Source organism: Desmodus rotundus, chromosome 13 (genome assembly GCF_022682495.2).
Source record: "Desmodus rotundus isolate HL8 chromosome 13, HLdesRot8A.1, whole genome shotgun sequence".
Lineage (NCBI taxonomy): Eukaryota > Metazoa > Chordata > Mammalia > Chiroptera > Phyllostomidae > Desmodus > Desmodus rotundus.
The window spans coordinates 91,345,380-91,363,515 of record NC_071399.1 but is presented as its reverse complement, the minus strand read 5'-3'; the positions used below and the strand labels follow the sequence as shown (position 1 = coordinate 91,363,515).

At 46.0% G+C, this 18,136-nt stretch overlaps 1 protein-coding gene across 1 annotated transcript in view; it reads right to left on the bottom strand.

The window, feature by feature from the left end:
* Positions 1-18,136, bottom strand: part of KL (klotho) — a 35,066-nt gene that overhangs the window by 10,055 nt on the left and 6,875 nt on the right. The gene's annotated exons all lie outside the window — the stretch shown is intronic.

Below are 18,136 nucleotides of genomic sequence, written 5' to 3'. Positions count from 1 at the left end.
ATGTTCAGTTGTGAGGAGAAATGTAATCTGTATTTGAATCCCCAACCCTATTTGTATCTGTTTCCCATCAACTCTAACCTAACGACTAACCCCGCGAGGGAAATGTCGCCCGGCATCGATAAATCATCTCGGAGGTCGGTCAGCCCACAGCGACCCAGCCCGGACTCATTTCCACCGTCCTCAGCTGCCAGTGGAAAATTTTTTGGGTGTTGAACGTGCAGCTAGTATTCATACTTTGAAAAATTAATGAAATAAGAATCTGTGATAATATCGTACTGCTTAACTGACTTTGGATTATGTACTTTTTAATTAATAGGCTTCGTGAAAAGGACCAAACCCAAATCTGTGATCGCACCAGGAATTTCTAAATAGGATTATATATATTTCTTTTTGTCCTAAGAGACTGGGAGTTTTCAAGTTGGTTCAGATTGTTGGAGCCAATTTAATATTTTGTAGTCATCTCTCGGAGATAAAATTCTAACACATGTTCTCACCATATTTGTTCTTCCCTAAGAGGAATCAGAGGAATAAATGAAAGGACCGACTCCAATATGTAAACTTGACCCACGCTCTGGAGCTCAGGGACAGTGCTGACCTTCCGCAGGGCCCCACGCCCACGGTGGCAGCAAAGAGCAGAAAGCCACCTACATACAGCCTTGAGGGGACCCGGGGCCCGGAGCCGGTCAGCTCCAGCCTGGGCCCTCCCAGCAACAAGATGGGCTTCGCTCCCGTGAAACCAGGGCTATGTTCCCGTCACACCTCACCAACTCCTGCTATCCTGTGGCCACCTGTTTCCTTTTTCTCAGTAAAGAGAAGGGAGGGTAATAGGGTTCCTCCCACCTTACTTGAATGATGTTTCTCTTTACTTTTCAATTCCTCAGTTTACTCTATTTTGCTAAAAATATGACTGCTGTGTATCAGCAGCCTGTTACTCCACTAACACATCATCTTCAAAAACTCATTGAACTCTGTTTGACTCACCCTCTCCAAAACGGTTATGCCAATTTTCGTCCCACACCCTGGGCGGAGAGAAGCTCTCTCACACAGTGTGCCTAATAGCCTCTTCATTTTTGTCTAAAAGCAATTCTCGTGGTTCATTCATGTCTGTGCGTGTGTCCAAGAGTGGCCTCACGCTATTCTCAGGAATTCAGCCGAGCGTTTCAGTGGGATGGGGGAGTTCATGTTGAACTTGCATTTGTAGTTTCTTACTGAGTGTCTGTTTCATGTCACTGAAGGTATTTTTGGGGGGACCTGAAGCAGTTCTCCGTATGCCAAGGGGGAAATGCAGAATCAAACATTGTTCCTAAGAATAGTGACATCTGGCCACGTGCTTCAAAAACCACTGGCTTGGTGATGCCTCTGCCTTTCTCTGTCTTCCTCTCCTGTCTTTCCTCCTCCAGCTGATAGGAGACCTCAGCCTGACACTGAACAGTGAAACAGTAAACAAAGGGACCAGTTTGTGCTCACCCTCAGGACGCCAGACCCGAGCACATGACTAAGGGGGCCCGCTTGGAGGCCTAGCGAGCAGTCAGGCCCTTAACCTCTCACGGGCTCCCCTCTGCAGAGCAAGTGCTGCCGTGGGCAGAGCGGGGGTCAGGCGGGCGTGAGAACAACCCAAGGACATCCGACCAGGGTGCGTTCTGCAGGGAGCTGAAGTCGGAGCCAGGCGGGGGAACTGTTCGCCGCCCGGGACCACTCGCTCTTCTAACCGCAAGGACTTCAACGCGGCTCAGGGGGCGGTGGGCAAGGAAACCAAGGACCAAGGCCCCGCAGAAATGCACGCGTGGTTTTCGACATCAGATAAAATTCCTGCTCCGTCAGTCAGCTGTGCGCCTTTCACCAAGTTCCCTAACCTGCGCAGGGAATACTCACTTCCCTGTGTCTCTCACCTGCCGGCAGGAGGGGGAAAAGAGAGGCTTTGGGTAAAACCCCCAACACAAAGCTTGCATACAGGAGGGTCTCCATGAAGGTTTATTCCCTGTGTCCCTACGGGGTGAGCAAACGGAAAAGGAAGACAGAGCGGCTAAGGAAACTCCCCTGCTGAGGAGGGAACAGAGCTGGGATGGGATGTCGGATACCACCTGGGGTCTGGGCTAGAAGTGGCGGGTTTGGACCCCACGGGCTCTCTCCCTTCCCAGCCTTAGATAGTTCTCTGTACCATGGGAATAGCATCTGTTCTCCTGTAGGGGCAGCGTGAGGATTAGAGGGCGTGATGCAAGTGAAAGGCTCTAGCGAGCCGTTCATTATTTAGAGCAGAGTAAGTCTGCAGAACCGGAAGGCAGGGCGGTTAATTCTGTGTGTCAGGCTGACCAGGCTGAGGGTCCCCAGACAGCTGGTGAGACACTGGGTGAGAGTCCAGCTGAGCTGCTCCATGGTTCTGCTGCCTCCACATCCATTCTGTTTACCCGAGCGTCCTGCGGGGACCCTGCACTGACCCCAGCCCCGCACACACGCATGGGCCCTAGGGAGCAGCCTGCGGGGTCATCAGCCATCGCGAGCTCCTGATGGGACTTTCCCAGCAAGAGCCTGTGGGATCTTCGGTCTGCCCTGCCTCCCACGGCCTGTACACCTTCTGTGTGTTTTGGATAAGACCCTGGTGGGGCTTACCAAAACCCATCTTTTGGTTCGAATGGACCAATTTGGCCCTGGCCTGGGAACCCCAAGGCCCGCCACCCCCAGGCCCGAATAACGGCACTCGTCCCTGGTCCTGTCTCTCTCTCTGGGCTCTGCCTTGCCGTCCCATGTACTGCGTGTGCTCCCTCCGGCACCCCCACTCCAGCCGCTCCTGTGCTCTCCTGTCACACACAGGTCCCCACGCAGCACCCTCTGCTCCGCGGAGCACGCGTGAGTGGAACAAAACCAAGGCGACATCATTTCTGGGTCTGCCTGTGAGGGTCCTGCTGGACGAGACTAGCTTTGGTGGTAGACTAAGCATGGGGGTCGCCCGCACCCAGGAGGGTGGGCATCGGTCTCATTGAGGCCGGAGTAGAACGCAAAAGGAGGGGAGGACGGGCCTGCGCGCTGACTGAACCTGGACTTCTCCCGCCGCCCCCTCCGTCACTGGCTCCTTCGTCTCAGGCCTCCAGCGGGTAGGAACAGAAATGACGCCACTGGCTTTACAGATCATGAGACTTGCCGGGCTCGGACACGTGAGCCAATACACCTCTGTCCGAATTAATCCTGCCGGCCCAGGTCCCTAGGGAGCCCTGACTGACACAGAAAGCTTCTAGCTGTCACTTAGCTTAACCCCCCCACCCATTCCAAACCCCCAAATGGATCTGATATTTGACTACTCTCTACGGCAGCCCAAACTGGGGGCCACTCCAGGTGGGGCCTCTTCTCCTGGAAGTCCCCCACCCCAAATCCTATCCCAACTCCCCACGCTGAGCTACACAGCCAGCCTCTGGGGGCCCCCTGTTCTTATTCCACTCACCTGCCTCCCCAGCCTGAGCTGAGCCCTGAAGGCACTGCCTCACTCCCTCCCCAGCACACAGAGGCCCAGTGGTGTCTTTCACACCGAACCAAACTGTGTCACCTCCTTCTGAGCTCATTTCTCTTCCAGACGGGAAGTGTGCGTAACCAAGGCTATGAGGCAAGGGGTAGCAAGGTCACCATTTGCCGTATTGTAACAAGGAAGGATGATTAACAGAGAAAAGTTATCACGGTTTTGCATTGCTTTCTAATTATTCTGGGCATGGTAATCTTATAATCTTGTTAAGATTAAAATTTAATAAAGCTATTGACAAGGACTCAGGGAAATAATTTAGGGTATGAGCAAGAATGTTTATCTAAATACTATTTATAATAGCAAAATACTGAAACCAATTGAAATGTCCACTATTCAAATACGTTTACACCATCCTATGGATGTTTTCATACATTGTGGTATAACTAAAGCAATACTCCTGTTCGGATGTTACAAATAACACAGAAGAATGTCTATTAACATGTAAAACATGTTGCTAAAATACTAGCTGAACAAAAAAGCAGATTACAAAGCAATATGTTGGTTTTAATAGCACTATAAGGAAAATTATAAATTACTGAAGACAAATATGTATATAAAAATCTAGAACAGGGGTGTCAAGCTCATTTTCACCGGGGACCACCTCAGCCTCGCAGTTGCCTTCGAAGGGCCGAACGTAACTTCAGGACTGTATACTGTAACTACTCCTTAACTAGGGGCAAGGAGCTCGGCACTGCCGAGCTCGGCACTGCCGCCGGGTAGAAACAGGGTGCCAGGCCGGATAAAACCAGGTGGAGGGTCGGATTCAGCCGCGGGCCTTGTGTTTGCCACCTGTGATCTAGAAGGATTTATAACTGGTTAAGGAAAAGTTCTGTAACAGGATTGTGGGGGGCAGAACTGTCTTCATTTTGCTTCTCTCTCTGGTTTTCATTTCCTACCATACACATGTATTGCTTTAGGAGTAAGACAAACACTTAAAATTCCAAACAGGAGAGTAGCTCACAGGAGTTGAATGGCAGGCCCTGCTTGAACTGCCTGAGTGATTATTTGAAAGCCGTGAGGTAATTAAAGCCTGCCTAACTGTTCTCTAACCTGCCCCCCAGCCTCTGCCTCAAGTCCTCACTCCCAGGCACACTGAGCCCTATCTGGAGTTCTGAGATCCCCGAGGCTTCTGTGTGTCTACAGGTTCAGCTCTCGCATGCTTTACCTACTCCGAAACTGTCCAGCCTCACCCTCCTCATAACTCAGCTCAGACATCACCGCCTCCAGGAAGCCTTCCCTGACCTCTTCTCTCTCCCCACCCTTAAATATCTATTCCATGTGTCTCCACATCTGGCCTCTCTCAGAAACCTCAACCATAGGATGCTGCATGTATTTAACTGTCTAGGTTGTAGGCATTTCAAAGGCATCGACCGGGGCTTTTCTCCCTCTAGTTTCAGAGTCCAGCGACGTATCTGGGGCGGAGTAAGGATTCAGTAAACAGACATGGCAGAATGGAGGCCGGCGTTAAGAATCAGATCAAAAAGTCGGGGACAAAAGCAAATAATTTTCTGAGCCAGAGCAGCTAAGCTCTTTCATAAGACGTCCTGGTTGTATTTTCTTTCTGAGACCCTAAGAGAGAACTTTCAGGCAGACTTCATTAAGAAGTAAATGATAAGGAACCTGGCATGGTAGCCCCTAAGAGTAACATAACACCGTGTTGCCCCAAAATGCAGTAATGGTACATTTTGGTGTAAAAGACACTTCAGTGTATGATATCCCCCTCACTTTCTTTTTTTTTAATTATATTTTATTGATTATGCTATTACAGTTGTCCCAATTTTTCTCCCTTTGCCCCCTCCACCCAGCCCTCCTCAATTTCTTACCAGCCGTGATGTAGAGTTTTGAAATGCAGAGTGTGAAAAATCTAGAATAAATGGATCTCGTATTTCTTTGCCAATTAGCTAGTACCACCAAATTTCGGAAGTCAAGTAAAATACTCTGAATTTCACAGCACATTTTCCTGCTGTCTAAATTGTAAGCACCGTGTCGTTTACCTATTTGTATCCTTCCTGCAATCCCACACAAACTTTCCCATCAATAAGGCATTTAAAAACAGGGGATGAGTTCCATGCCCGCCCAGCCTTCTGCCTGAGCTCAGACCCAGGTGAGGAAGAGCCGCCCAGGCAAAGCGAAGCAAGGTGGCATGTGAAAAAAAGTCCTCTGGTAATTTAACTGTCTGGCAGAACAAAATAGCATACCCTTTAAAGGAATACAATATACGCCAGACTCGCTATCATGTATCATTTATATTGTCCAGAGTATAATAAAAAATCACTAGACATTGAAAAAGAAGGAAAATTAAAACCTTAAATTTTAAAAAGAGCATTCAAAAGAAACAGAAACCGAAGCCAAGAAGATCTAGAAGGATTTTAACACAGCTTTTAGCAATATGTCCAAGGATGGCAAGGAAAGGGTTAGAAAAGTGAACAAATGGGGAGGAAAAATAGAAAAATGGAAGAGAAACATGAAAATTATAGAACTGAAAAGTAAAATATCTAAAATGAAAATTTTGTTGAATGGGTTTAACAATATTAATTCTATGTAGACTGTATGATAAAGATAAATAATGTAATAAAATATATTAAAAGTTACATCTAAAAAGCCAGCAGAATAATAAAAATAAAATATAAGAAATATTTGACTCACTGAGAAGTATGCATAAAGAAAGAAATAAAATCTGACAGGACAAATAGAAATCACATAACAAGATGGTAAACATAAACCCAAATACACCCATAATTATGTAAATAATAATGTGCTAAGTGCTCTACGTAAAAGGCCGATACCATCAAACTAGATTTTGAAATAGTAAGTTCCAACGTGGTCAAGAAATGCACTTTAAATGTAAAGTGTCGGCTGAATGGAAAGAAAAAGGATGGAAAGAGATGTAGTAAACCTAAAAAATCCGGCAAGGGTGTATTAATGACAAAATAGACTTCAAGACAGGAAGTGTTCCCAGAGATAGAGATGGACATTTCATAATGATAGAGGGCCAATTCACTGAGAAGATATAATTCTAAATGTAACAACATCAGAGCTTTAAAATACATAAAGCAAAAGTTCATAGAATTTTTTTTTAAAGTAGACAACTTGACAATGGGTTGAAGATTTTAACTCCTCTCTCAATAACTGACCGAAGAAATAGCAAAAAATTAGTAAGTATATAAATTGTCTAAACAATACTATAAACCAAACTGAGCTAACTGACATTTAGGGTTTAAGTCAACACTACCCTGAACAATACTTTCAAGTTGTACATGAAATGTTTATAAATATGAGCCACATCCTGGAACGTGAAAGAAACTTCAAGAGATTGAATCAGCATCAAAAACCTCCCAGCCCTGGCCAAGGGGCTCACCTGGTTAGAGCATCACCTGACATGTCAAGGTTGCAGGTTCGGTCCCCAGTGAGGACACGTACAAGAATCAATCAATGAATGTAAAAATAAGTGGAACAACAAATCCATGTTTCTTTCTCTTTCTCACTTTCTGTCTCCCTCTAAAAATCAATCAGCACATTTTTTTTAAACGAATCTTCCAACTAAGAAAAATTGAGGGTGAGTGGACTTAATGGTAAATAATACCAAACATTTAAGGAAGAATTAACACCAAACCTTCTCAGACAAAGCTACAGACCAATATCCCTTATTAAATAGATACCAAAAACCTTGAAAAATACTAGCAAAACAATTTCAGCAGCACATTAAAAGGATTATATACCGGAATTGAGTAGGATTTATCCCAGGAATGCAAGGAGAGTTCAACACATGAAAATCAATCAATGTAATAAATCACTATAAAAGGAAAACTTCTGTTTTTTTCCTATGGTATAAGGAAAAACACAGTTCTCTACTGTGTACTTCTTCCCCCTGAAATTTCAATTTATAACAGGTTCAAAAAGAATACAATACTTAGGAATAAATTTAACCACTCTCGGAACTTTTATTTACATTACTCTGGGTCCTACCCAGAATGGTAAGACAAATCAAAGAACAAAGGACAAGTTGATTGGAAAGGAAAACAAATAACTCTAGAGAAAACACAATTATCTATACAGAAATCCTAAGGGATCTAAAAATAAATTGTTAGAACTAATAAATAAACTTAGCAAGTTAACAGAATATGTCAATATGCAAAAATCAATTGTATTTTTATATAGGTACAATAAACATTTGGAAAATAAATTTTAAATACAATACCACTCAAACCATAAAATACCTAAGAATGATTTAACAAAAGTAACAAAAGATGTGCAAGACTGTTACTGTGACATCTACAAGACATCCCTAAGATCCAAATAAAAGGGGAGAGATGCCATTTTTTTATGGATTGGAAGACTCAATATTGTCCCTTCTCCCCAAACTGATCTATAGATTCAATGCCACCCCACTTAATATCTCAACAAACTTTTTGTAGAAACTGGCAATTGATTCTAACATGAATATGATCACTCAAAGGACATAGAACAGTTCACATAAATTTGAAAAGGAAGAATAAAGTGGAAGCATTCACACTACCTGATTTAAAGACTTCCTATAAAACTATAATGAGGAACAAAATGAGACAGCGTCATAAGGACAGACAAATAGATTAAAGAAAGGAGTAGAGAATTCGAAACTAAACCATGGCCGAGTGATGTTTGACTGAGGCACCAAAGTGCTCATGTGGCGAGAGGAGAGCCTTTTCAATAAGTGGTCCTGCATTTGGAAAGTGGATGGGGAAAAAACACACCCAGCCTCACACCTTGCGTAAAAATTCAATTGAGACATATCATAGATCCAATTGTAAAAGCTGAAACTATTAAGTTTGTAGGCCAAAACGTGCCCTTTTGATCATGGGATAGGAAAAATACTTCTCAGGACACAGAAAGCACAAATCACAAAATAAAAAATAATAAACTGGACTTCATCAAAGTTAAAATCTGCTCTTTAAAAGTTAACAATATGAAAAGGTAAACCACTGAAGGGAAACACTAAAAATATATCTGACAAAAAAATTCTATTCAAAATAAATATGATAACCCTAACGGTCAATAATAAAAAAGAAAAACACCCCACCCCACCGTGAACAAAAGCTTTGAGCAGACTTTTCACAAGAGCGTCGACACCAATGGTCAACATCAACCTTTTCAGGGAGACGGAAATAAAACCGCAATGAGTAGTCACACCCACCAGAATGCCTACAATGAAAGACTGATGACAAAATTTTGATGTGTCTGAAAAGCAACTGATAACTTCTGGCCAAGATGGAGGCGTAGGTAGATACACCTGTGCTTCCTTGCACAACGACATGAAGGACAAAACAAATTTTAAAACAAAAAATAACCAGAACTGCCAGAAAATCAAACTGTATGGAAGTCCGACAACCAAGGAGTTAAGGAGGAAACATTCATCCAGACCGGTAGGAGGGGCAGAGGGATGGGCAACCAGGTGGAGAGGACTTGAGACAAGGCTGCGGCTGGAGGACTGTGGTGGACAAAGTGGGGCTGGGGGACTGGATGGGCAAGGTGGCGGCTGGCAGAGTGGGTGGTCCCACATTTGGGTGCAGATAAAACCAGGAGGAACAACTGGGGAGTGAGACAAACTGCACAACGCAGGCTTCCAGCAGGAAAATAAAGCCTCAAAACCTGTCTGGAAACACCTATGGGGCTTGAGGTGACAGGAGAAACTCCCAGCCTCACAAGAGTTCATTGAAGAGACCCATAGGGTCCTAGGACATACACAAACCCACCCACCCGGGAATAAGTACCAGAAAGGCCCAATTTGCTTGTGGGTAGCAGGGGAAGTGACTGAAAGTGGGCAGAGAGCAGAGCAAGCTGCATTGTTCCCTCTCGGACCCTCCCCCACAGACAGCTCCACAATGCAGCCATGTGGGTCACCCCACCCTGGTGAACACCTAAGGCTCCGCCCCTTACTACTGAGACAAAAAAATATGGCCCAAATGGAAGAGCAGATCAAAGCTACAGAATACAACTAAGTGATGAAGAGATCGCCAACCTATCAGATGTGCAGTTCAAAACACTGGTGATCAAGATGCTCACAGAATTGGATGAGTATGGTCACAAAATAGAGGAAAAAGTGAAGGTTATGAAAAACGAAATAAAGGAAAACGTACAGGGAACCAACAGTGAAAGGAAGGAAATCAGGACTCATATCAACGGTTTGGAGCAGAAATAAGAAATAAACATTCAACCAGAACAGAATATAGAAATAAGAATTCAAAAAAATGAGGAGAAGCTTAGGAACCTTCAAGACAATTTTAAATGTTCCAACATCTGAATTATAGGGGTACCAGAAGGAGAAGAGGAAGAGCAAGAAATTGAAAGCTTATTTGAAAACATAATGAAGGAGAACTTCCCCAATCTGGCAAAGGAAATAGACTTCCAGGAAGTCCAGGAAGCTCAGAGAGTTCCTAAGAGGTTGGACGCAAGGAAGCACACACCAAGGCACATCATGATTACATTAGCCAAGATTAAAGATAAGGAGAGAATCTTAAAAGCAGCAAAAGAAAAGGAGACAGGTACCTACAAAGGAGTGCCCATAAGACTGTCAGCTGATTTCTCAAAGGAGACCTTACAGGCAAGAAGGGGCTGGAAAGATGTATTCCAAGTCATGAAAGGCAAGGACCTACATCCAAGATTATTCTATCCAGCAAAGCTTTCATTTAGAATGGAAGGGCACATAAAGTGCTTCTCAGATAAGGTCAAGTTAAAGGAGTTCATTATCACCAAGCCTTTATTATATGAAATGTTAAAGGGACTTATCTAAGAAAAGGAAGAAGATCAAAAACTATGAACAGTAAAATGACAACAAACTCAAAACGATCAACCGAACCTAAAATAACAAAAACAAACGAAGCAAACAACTAGAACAGGAACAGAGTCGCAGAAATGGAGATCACATGGAGGGTTATCAGTAGGGAGGGGAGGGGTGAGAATGGGGGAAAAGGTACAGGGAATGAGAAGCATAAATGGTAGGTCAAAACAGACAGGGGGAGACTAAGAATGGGAACTAGAGAAGCCAAAGAACTTGTATGTACAACCCATGGACATGAACTATAGGGGGAATGCTGGTGGGAGGGGTGGTATTGAGTGGAGGGGGATAAAAGGGAGAAAAAATATAGGACAACTGTAATAGCATAATCAATAAAATATATTTTAAAATAAATAAAAATAAAAACTTAGAAAAGTGACTTGTTCGGTGATGCTCATAGAAGCTTGATTCACAACAGCAGCAAACTGAAGACCACCCCAGTGCCCACCCGCAGGGTCCCGTGTATGCCCTGTGGTCTGTGCTGTTCACGTTCATGGTCACGTTAAATGAGGGGGGTTTCCTGTGTGCGTGCTGCAATACAACTCAGCGGTAACAGGAATAAACTAGTGTTTCACATCACGAAACAGATTAACCTCGAAAGTATTATGTAAAGCAAAGGAACCAAGACACAAGGAGTACATCAAACGGTTGCATGACTGCATTTACATAAGTTACAAGAATTAGTGCCTGGTGATAGACTTGTAAAGGGGGGAAGGCTCGGGGACAACAGGGAAAGCAAAAAGGAAGGGGCTGGGGAAGGAAAGGGACCCAGTTCCGTGGAGGTCACAGGCAGGATGTCTCAGAGAAGATGCCTGGCCTGCAGGCGCGTGGAGAATTCCGACGTGGTCGATGACGTGGATGGCGTTAATGCCTGAGATAAATTTCAGAGGTAATGCTAAAAGGGCCGCTTTTTGCTCTCATTCCTCAGCTTTTTTTAAAAGCTGAAATGGAATAATTATTAAAGTATTAACTTAATCCTACAAATAATCTTAAGTAAATTGACTGAGACCAATAGTGCAAAAAGCTCATTTGGGTCCACTCCTTGCCCAAGAAGAGCCCCCAAGATATTGCTCTAGCTCTAAACTGAGGGTGTGTTATGTAGAGAGAGGTCACAGGACTAGACACATTGCGGAGAACACTGGAGATGCTTTTTTCTCTTTGGCATCCTCTTAGAAGTTGAAGACATGTCTAAGGACTTTCTGAACAGTCACAGCCACCCTGCGCCGTTACACAAGTATTCCAACTGGCCTCACGTTCATGGTTAAATACCGAATTATTCCTCTTCTGTCTATTGGCACAGCTTCATGGATTATAACTGCAGTTCCTTCAGAGAGAATTTCAAACAACCTCCCACAAAACAAGTGCCTGACAGAGCTCATAGAGAAGTTCCTCAAAAGAGCCATCTTTACTGTTGTCCATGAAAATAACCGGCGCTCTGTGGGTGCGGTTCCTTAAACCTTGCCGGGGCCGCCTCTGTCATCCCCGCCTGGGCCTCCCAGGCACCTGGGGCAGCAGATGGAACTAGGCAGCTACCAGGCCTGCTTGCCTTTCCTTCGGTTTCCTTAGCAAATAAAACAAGAAGAATATTTTTTTTTAGCTCAAGCACCAAGCCATATGGTCCCCCACAAATTAACGGGGTTCAGTGCCGTTTTCACATCAATGGGAGTCTAACTCCCCTCCCTAACCCCTGTGTTACAGCTGGTCCATTTCTCACTGCCCCTCAGCCAGGACTGGGCCCATCAATGTGGAAGAACATTCCACTCCTCCTCTGTTGGCTAAACACCTCTCTGCCTGGTGTGGGAGAATGGCCTCTTCCAAGAAGCAGCTCGTTAACCTCACTTGTGCGTAAGCGCTGTTTCCCTAGTTCGTCAGAAATTCTCACTCCTTCTGAACTGAGTTCAGTGCTCACCTCCCCGGGACACTCCATCGCCCCTCTCCCGCTGCACTCTGCCCACACGAAGTCGGAGGAGGTATCAGGCCTCTTCCTGGCTCTTCCTAAGAGGGCGGCTCTCCCCCAAGACCTTTCGCTCTGTGTCAACCCCAGAGTTGAAGGGGAACAGCCTGAGCTTTCAGTAACATGAGCTCACTCATGTGTTGATTCTTTTAGGCAAACATTGTCCATGGAGCTAGTGTGTGTTGGTCATAGTCCTAGATCAATGCAAATACTCTCATTGCTGAGCACCTACTATGCGCTAGATACAGAAGTACTGGGGATACAGAAACGAACAAAATCCCGGGCTTAGTTAGATGTATGCCGTTATCACTGCCTGCACAGCACAGATAGAGAGACTGACGCCCCACGCTCACCAAAAAGCAAATACCAGGTCCTGATGTTGGACCTTTGCACCCAGCCACAATGTATCGGTAAGTCATATCATAAAATTGTGATTTGAAGCCTTTATTCAGATCTTCGATGTGAAACAGGTGGCTGGGGGCAGTTTGCTCAAACCGTCTGTTTTTCTGTCATGCAGACCTGAGTCTGAGCTAGAGCCCGTCTTAGAAATCACCAGAAACTACGCACACGCTAGTTTTGAGAAATGGACAGAACATTAGGTAATAGATTTATTTTACTTTTTTACTGTGGTAAATATACACAACACAAAACCTGCTCTCTAATCATTTCTAAGTGTACAGTTTGATAACGTGTATTGAACACCTACTGTATACCAGCATACCAGGTTCTGGAAGCACTGGGCGTGGATAAGGCCCAGCACCTGCTCTCGATGCATGTTTAGTGTTACTCATTGCTCTGGCAGGAAAGCTGCAAAACTAAAAGGACACAGATTCTCTTCTCCTAGTTCAGTCGAACGTCCCAGCCAGGCCAGCAGACATCTCCCCTGAGACTGTCCTGCTGGAGTGGAGGCTGGGGTGGAAGAAGTGCCTCTGGAGTGGCTGGTGTGGGAGCAGCCCTTCTGCAGTGGGGTGTGAAGAAGCTGCGTGGACCAGGGTGTGCGTGCGTGCATGGGCCCATTTGTGTAATGAGGGGGAGAGACTGCCCTCCTCGACAGTAAGGGTGGCTTGCAAGTTCAGTTCCCCAAATCCCTAGCATTCTTCCCCCATCCTGTGAATCATCCGGCGTCCTTCCACCCAAGTCCCGTTTCCTCCTTGGCCGAGGTTTGGTTAGAATTGGTCACTTGCATGTGCAGAAGTCCTTGACACACATGTAATGACCGCGTTTGGGTTCTGGAAGAACTCAGTTAAAGGCATGCTTTCACAGTTAGGCAGAGCAAAGGCCAGGGCAGATTTTTTAAATTATGGTGTAGTTTTGGAGTTTTGTTACTTATGATCATTTCATCTGGGTTTTCTGAAAGTAGGTTACAAAAAAAGCCTTATTCACTTTTTAAAAATGTATTCATTTGAGAGAGAGAGATTTGTTGTCCCACTTATTGGTGTATTCACTTCTTATGTGAGCCCTGACCAAGGATCAAACCCACAACCTTGGTGCCTCAGGATGACGCTCCAACCAATTGAGCTACCTGGCCAGGGCCCTTATTTATTTGTCTTAAAGGAAAACTTCCTTCAATGGGAGTAAAAATGATTTTATAACTCACTTTGGGTAAATACATCAATAAATCAGAGATTAAATTTCCTGACTCATTCACTTATCTGTACAAAACTAATCAACATGAGTTAAATCCTTCTGTTTAATATTAAATCACGCTGCTCCGAAAATCTTTCCAAATTATCGACGCTAGGATGTTAACAAACTGCCTGGCCTGTGACCCAAATCTGTCTGGTCCATTAATCACAACGTTATCAGGGGCACAGAGGCCTTGCAGTTCCTGGTTTTCGTATCTGCTTTTCTGATGGCAACACCGGGAGAGGCACGAAGGAAGGGACAGGAAGGGAGAAGCAGGGACAAGACGATAAAGGCCTGAGGTCCGACACATGTTGCCCATGCGAGCCAAGGCTGTGGCAGTTCACCTGCCAGCTGGGATCCCTTCAGTACATGGCCCCCACTGCCATCACCAAAGTGACCCTGTGACGCCCTCACGGAGCAGCTGCTCTCCGATTTGCGCACTCTTGGGAAAAGCGTGTGTCTTCCATACTAGGCCCCTTGGCTTTCTCCGTGCCTGCCCTGCGCCTGCTCCCCCAATCCTCCGGCTTTGAATGACCAACAGCAGACGCCAGCCTTCAGACTCTGAGACTGGAGGGTCACTGATCGATTCTCAAGCGCATTTAGAGCACTTTGCTCTGGAAATAACTCAATTCCCTGTGCAGGAGAGGACACTTCTCACCCAAAGAAAAGGGGACGATGAGATTACAGGAATAGGAAATAGGTTTTACGCAGCAGCTGAGAGCAGAAAGTAATCAACCCACCCTGTTGCCCCTGTTTTCCATTTTCCTCTTTGTGCTGATAGCTTCTACGTGGTCTTACATCGGTTTTCCCAATTGTGAAAGAAAGTTATGTGTAGCCACAGCCGTTTTGCTAACTAATCAAACAGAACGAATCAGCCAATAGCAGCGTGCACTGCATGGAGAAAGGTAAGCATTGCTTCACGAAGCTTCGGTATCAGTCCCGTATGTGTCAACGTGTAAAGTGCTTTTCTCACTGTGGGTCAAGGTCAAAAACTGTGAAAGTCATTGATTTGAGAGATATTCTCACTCCCCAACCACAGTAATCCTTCTGCCCCATTGCCAAGTCTAGGGAAAGTTTTCCTAACAGCCTCCCTTTGTGATCAGAAATAACATCCAAAGATTAGGTTGGATTCCTGGACAAACGTCCATCCAGGGGTGTTAATTAACACACATAAGCCTCTTGGCCCCGACGGCGCCAAGCAATGACTAAATCCAGAGACTTGGCTTCCAACTGGGGACCATCACAGAAGGGATCGGACACTGTTCTCAACAGCCAGTGCTACGCCAGAGAGAGGGCTTTTGGGTGTTTATTACTTTTTGTTTTGTAATTGCCCCTCAAGCCAAGAAGCCAGAAGCCAAAGCCAAGAAACTCATCTCCACACATTTTATCTGCAGGACCCACACATTTGGGGAAGTCCTCTGTGTCCAGGCCCCCAGGAAGCACTTCTGGGGCAGGAAGTAGTCCTCTCTGCCCCCCACTCCCCTGAGGCCGGCTTCCTGGGAGACACAGTGAGAAACAGGGGGAGGTGGGGGGGTGACAGGGGGCAGGGTGTGCCTCATGTGAGAAAGCACAGGCCTCAAGGAGGTGGGAGCCAAGCTGGGGAGAACCAGCCAGGCTGAAAGAAATCTCAGAGAAAAAGGCCCGGAGGCCCCACAGTGAGACCAGCCCTGTGGCCACAAGGCAGTGAGTGAGGGGCAGGAGTCTGAACTGAGGCCAAATATGCTAAAAACCCTGCCTGGGGGATGCAGGAGCCACGGCTGCCTGACCTGCCTTCCTCGGCGCTGCAGGGGAAAACGGAAAACTGTAGGGCTTCAATGGGAGAGCAAGAGGAAAAAGAAAGCTCTTTCATCGAATTGGCGATGACTTGGTTTTCCCCTCCCCTCCCCTTCTCCTTTATCTCTCGCAACATAGCCATCAACACGAGGGGCCCACCGCACACAGCGTCCTCCTATGACATACTTTTGTCTCCTTCATTTTCCAGAAACGGGAATTGAGAAGGAAAAAGAACATGAAAAGCCTTAATTGAAATGCGCTTTCTCATGGCCACTATGCGAGGTATCACGTAATCATTTCACTCGGCAAATATTTACTCAATGGGCGAATTATTACGCAGGGCACAGCAGGCCAACCTTGGGGCCACCCAAGGCTGAAAGTGAAGTGCCACACCAAGAACATTTAAAAATACGCCGCTGTGGAGTTTGGAGAGAAAGGGAAGGTTCCTTCCTGCTGAGGGAGATCTTGTAGGAAAGAGTTCCTAAACTATGCATTGGAAGAGGCAGGAGTCCTGGGGAGATGGGGAAAGGCATTTCGCAGCCCCTGTGAGCTGGAAGGCCTGAGGTGTGGAGGCAAAATGCATTTTCCAAAGACAGCTCCCCCTCCACCATGGTCCTCGGCAGTGTCACCTGGCCACTGCCCCGCGGAGGAGTCAGGGGCTGTGGCTGCCCTGGAGGAAGCAAAACTGCAGGCACGGAGGCTAAGTCGGCAGTCTGCACCCCTCTTTCCTTGTGCTCCCGGGATGCCTGCTGGGGGGCAGCCAGCTTCCACAGGGGAAGGCTGAGCAGCCCGAGACCACTGGGCGGTAGACCGTCCGCCCAGCTGCCAGCACCACCTGCCAATCACACGTTCTGGGCTGAGCGCCCCGGGAAGAAGACAACTACTTTTAACTTTTAGCTGTTTCTTCTAGTAATTTCCATTATACCCCTAAATAAAATGTTTATTCCAAAGTTGAATTCTTCACCATGATAGTGAAGAGTTATCTGTTTTGTAGCCCTCCAGATTTCTTTGCTTATTCTCCTAAATGTCTGTTCTTATTTAAATCATTAATCAGTCTCTCCATCAAGGTTCTCATATAAATCTTGTTCATTACAGAGCCAAATAACATTTCCCACCCCCCTTCTGGGGGGACAGCTGTTTATTTTCCATTGAATACGTAATCGCCCCATTATTAAAATTGCACCACGTCCCGCCTGCGTTGCAATGTGATCGCGACTTTCCATCACATCCACTAGCACCCCATCCTGCGATTCCGTCCACTTTCCCCATCATTTTGTACTACGTTGGGGCCGTTTCTTTTACTTTTTAATATTTTTACCACACATTTTACTTCAACAATCCTATTGTTAATATTCAAGAAGTTTTAAGTGTTCTCTGATTGTTCCCTATTCGGTTTGAAAGTAGTTGATATCCTGTATAATCTGTTTTCCTGACTTGCTTTTCTGTTGGTTTATTCTGTTTTCTCTGTTTCCTACCAAGCCGTTTCCTCAAATATCTTTTGAAGTTTGGCTATCCGTTCATACTTAAAAGTATCAAAAATTATAGTCACGGAGACACCGTACAGAGGGCAAGCTGCAGCTCTGTGGGTCGGCCAGGAAGCCAGTCACGTCACTGGGAAACCCATCTCCAAAGGCCTCTGAGCCCCTGCCTTGGGAGCCTTGCAGGGTCTTCCGAGAGAAACAATCTCCCCTTTTCCTACCAGGGAGACAGACACCATCTGCTTCCAGAGGGGTGGGGCCGTGGAGAAGAGATGGGAATGTGGTGGGCACCGGTCCAGCCCAGCCCCTGTGTTCATCCCTGAGTCTCATCTGCAGCCCCCGCTCTGTGCGGTGCCCTGAAGACCCACTTGCCTCTCGTTCAGTTCCTCCGGAAAATAAACCGCAGTCCCGGGCCTGGGCGTGGGGACAGAATGTGAGCATCCCCAGGGATTACACAAAGTGTCTACTGGTTTGACGAAGACCTACTTGTCTCATCAAATAAAACAAGTTTAAATGACTATCGCGATGTATTTGATATTGCAGGATCCATATATTACAGAGCTGTACGCTCAAAAATCTGCCATTCCGCCAAACTCCGCCTTTCGCTTTGGGGAAGTTCTGTGGTCTGCGAGCCCCACCCAGTGGGAGGTGACGCCTGCTGGGAGGAGGTCCCAGCCCTGGTGTCCAGTCTCAGGCACAGAACAGGGCCCAGGCCCCTGCAGGGTTTGGCATCAGGCTCCTGCCCCTGCAGCCCGAAGTTGTAGGTCACGGATTACAAACTCAACAACCACTGAGCTTTGTTTGCCCTTTGTCACGCTTAAAATGTTTTTGACATAAGCTTTAAAAATCAGAAAATGTCACACGAAATTCTGAATGTCTAGCTTCTTTCGAAGTCAGAGAGGCTCACCTCAGCCTTCCTGAGACCGAGTTAGTTGAGGCAAATGCTCATCAAAGGCCACACCTGGTCCTCCCCTGGCCCACGTCAC